Consider the following 3,551-nt stretch of genomic DNA (forward strand, 5'->3'; position numbering starts at 1 on the left):
CCTCTCTGAACTTCAGTTTCCCCATCTGAAAAATGGGCACTGAGATCAGCAGCTGCATGGAGATTCTGGGTGGGAATGACTTTTCCGTGGAATCAGTGAGTTTTGCAGCTGCCTCTCCGCCTTCGTGTCTCTGGCCATCAGGAATGAATAAACAAGGCTTTGGTTTTCCTGCAAGTGGAGGAGGATGGCAGCTTGTCTGGCCATTGGAGGCTGCAGAGGCCAGGGGCCTGCTCACTAGACAGGGAAATTGGGAAGTTTCCCACATTGTGTTCTTTCCCTCATCCTCCGGATTTTCTCCTTTTTTAACCCCCCCCCCATTAGAAAAGCTTCATTATCTTTCGTGATGAGTAATATTTACATGTTATAAAAAGTTCAAACAAACATGAAGAAAAAATTTAAAAGATATTTGCCATTATCTCACTATGGAGAGATAAGCATTTGACTTTTTTTAACCTCCCTATTCCACTTAACAATTTATTTATTATTTTTTAATTTATTTATTTTTGGTTGCATCGGGTCTTCGTTGCTGTGTGCGGGCTTTCTCTAGTTGAGGCGAGCGGGGGCTACTCTTCCTTGCTGTGCTCGGGCTTCTCATTGCGGTGGCTTCTCCTGTTGCGGAGCACGGGCTCTAGGCACGCGGGCTTCAGTAGGTGTGGCAAGTGGGCTCAGTCACTGTGGCTCGCGGGCTTTAGAGCACAGGCTCAGTAGTTGTGGCGCACAGGGCTTAGCTGCTCCGAAGCATATGGGATCTTCCTGGAACAGGGCTCGAACCCGTTTCCCGTGCATTGACAGGCAGATTCTTAACCACTGCGCCAGCAGGGAAGCCCCTCCACTTAACAGTTTATTGTGGACACGGTTCATGTTAATGAATTAGGTCAATGTCATCATCGCACGTACAATGGAGTAAAGAGCAGAGACTTAGGAACCAGACGGCCTGTATCCAAATTCCTTTTCCTCTACTCACTGGGTGTGTGACCTCCTTTACCCCTCTGCACTGGCTTCCTCACCTATAAGATGGGAACGACCACAGCTTCCACCTTACAGGGTTGTGGTGACATCCAAATGAGCTGTCACCTGGCACACAGGTGCTAACCTCTCACTACAGCCACACTTACCGTGAGCCGTTGTGATATGGAGGTACCATGACATTTTTAACCCATCTCCAATTCTGGGCACTTTTGACTAATAGACACACCTGTCTTTGCACCTTTGCTCAAGTATTTTCTCTCAAAGACAAATACCATATGACATCACTTATATGTGGAATCTAAAATATGGCACAAATGAACGTATCTATGAAATAGACTCAGACATAGAGAACAAACTTGTGGTTGCCAAGGGGGAGAGGGGGTGGGGGAGGGATGGACTGGGAGGTTGGGATTAGCAAAGGCAAACTATCATATATAGGATGGATAAACAACAAGGTCCTACTGTATAGCACAGGGAACTGTATTCAATATCCTGGGATAAACCATAATGGAAAAGAATACGAAAAAGAATGTGTATATATATATATATAAAACTGAATCACTTTGCTGTACGACAGAAATTAACACAATATTGTAAATCAACTATACTTTGGTAAAAATATGCATTAAAAAATTTTTTTTTAATTATTTTCTCTCACTAAATTTCTAGAAGTGAACTTGCTTGGTCAAAGGATATGCCCTTTTACAATTTTGTTCCCCAGAAATTTTGTACCAATTTACATTCTTGCCAGAAGGTGAAGAGTGTGCCCTTTTCCCCTCATCCCCACCGACACCAGGCACTAACCATTCTTTCACTTGGCCGAGTGGATGGTCAATGTTTCCTGGGCATTTACAATTGTTTCTCCACGTCCAGCTGCCTGTAGCTGCCCTGGCCACCTTGCTAGGTGAACTTCATCTCCATTCACTCACTCAGCAAATATTGAGAACTTAGTGCATGCCTGGCCCAGTTAGAGCCGGGCTACAGCAGAGACAGCAGGGCACACCCCTCGGGAGGCGAGGGAGAAGAGCTGTGAACCACCTGACGGTCAAGTGCTCCCCATCAACAAGGAGCGGGTTCTGTGTCCACAGGCGCTTTTCCAGCCCTCCATCCTGGGTTTGGGGTCCTGTAGCATCCACGAGACCACCTTCCTCTCCATCATCAAGGGTAACGTCCACATCCAGAAGGACCTGTCCGCCTTCAATGGTGCTGTCTGGTTGGACTACCATGTACCCCAGTATCCTGGACAGGTGCAGAGGGAGATCAGGGTCCTGGCTGCCAGCAGGATGAAGATCAAGATGCTCACTCCCAGGACTTCCCTGGCGGTCCAGTGGCTAAGACTCTACGCTCCCAATGCAGGGGGCCTGGGTTCAATCCCTGGTTCCACATGCCATGTGGCACAGCCAAAAAAAAAAAGAAAAAAAGATGCTCACTCCTCCCGAACACAAGTACTTGGTGGGGATCAGGCTTCACCCTGGCCTCAGCCAGCAGGACCTGGCCTCTCCATCGTCCACCACAAATGCTTCTAAACAGACCGCAAACAGATGCACAGCATTTGCTGCGTGAGTTCATTTAGAAGTATAAATTTGCCCTGGCGAGTGCACACAAGTCGTGCCAGCCTCCTGAAACTGGAATAAACCTTCGAAAATTGTCCTTGAAGTTTATATCTGAGATTGTAGAACTCGCTGCTGATTTTGACCTTGTATTCATTCAATTCTTGCCTTGGTGTATGTTTACTACCCTGTGCATAACTTTGATCTAAACCCCTAGCTACAGGCGGCTCTGTCATTTCGTGGCTGAGGTGAGAAAATATTTATGGAAGAGAAATCGTTGGCTGGATGAGAATCTGTGAGACTATGAATCTCCCGATCTGTGCAGGGTATTAACATGTCAGAACTGCCTATTCCAGGATTTCTCTAGAGGCTGGCAAGAGTCCTGAACCACCTGTCATTTCTGTCTTGCCAGCCTGATAGAGTCTGGGGAGGTCCAAGCCTTAGGACGCGCTTTCCTTTCTTACCTGATGTTTTCCTGCCGGTACACTGTGGGTTGTTACTAGCCTTGAGTTAGAAAATGGTTTGCATTTACACCTGAACATTTATTCATCCTTTTAATTTATGTAAGATTTTTGTACACAATTCTCAGTTCTTTAAGAGGTGACTAGAAATTTTGGTTTTATATTGTCACGTGAGAACATTAGGCCCCAGCAACGCATCATTGTGAAGAAAAGTGCTGCAGTAAACCGAAAAAACAAAAAACAAAAAGCAAAAAACAAACAAACATACAAAAGACCCTCTTTAAAGGCTTTCCCTTTGGAGGCTCACTCCATATCCCCTGTTGAATATATAAAAATGCACCCACATATCACAGAAAATATAATCCTTTGCTATAAAATTTGAAAGGATTTTTATGGTTTTGCTTCTGAAAATATTTGGCACAAGTGGTTCACTCAACTTATGATGGACTGTAGTTTCTGAGCAATCATCTTTCATCTTACTTTGTGGGGAATTCTTGCAAAATGAGAAAATCTAAGCCACGTTTTCTGCTGTCCTGAAAGTTTTATGAACACGAGATTTAATGATGAAGAA

This window comes from Delphinus delphis, chromosome 19, assembly GCF_949987515.2.
Source record: "Delphinus delphis chromosome 19, mDelDel1.2, whole genome shotgun sequence".
In the NCBI taxonomy this organism is placed as follows: Eukaryota; Metazoa; Chordata; class Mammalia; order Artiodactyla; family Delphinidae; genus Delphinus; species Delphinus delphis.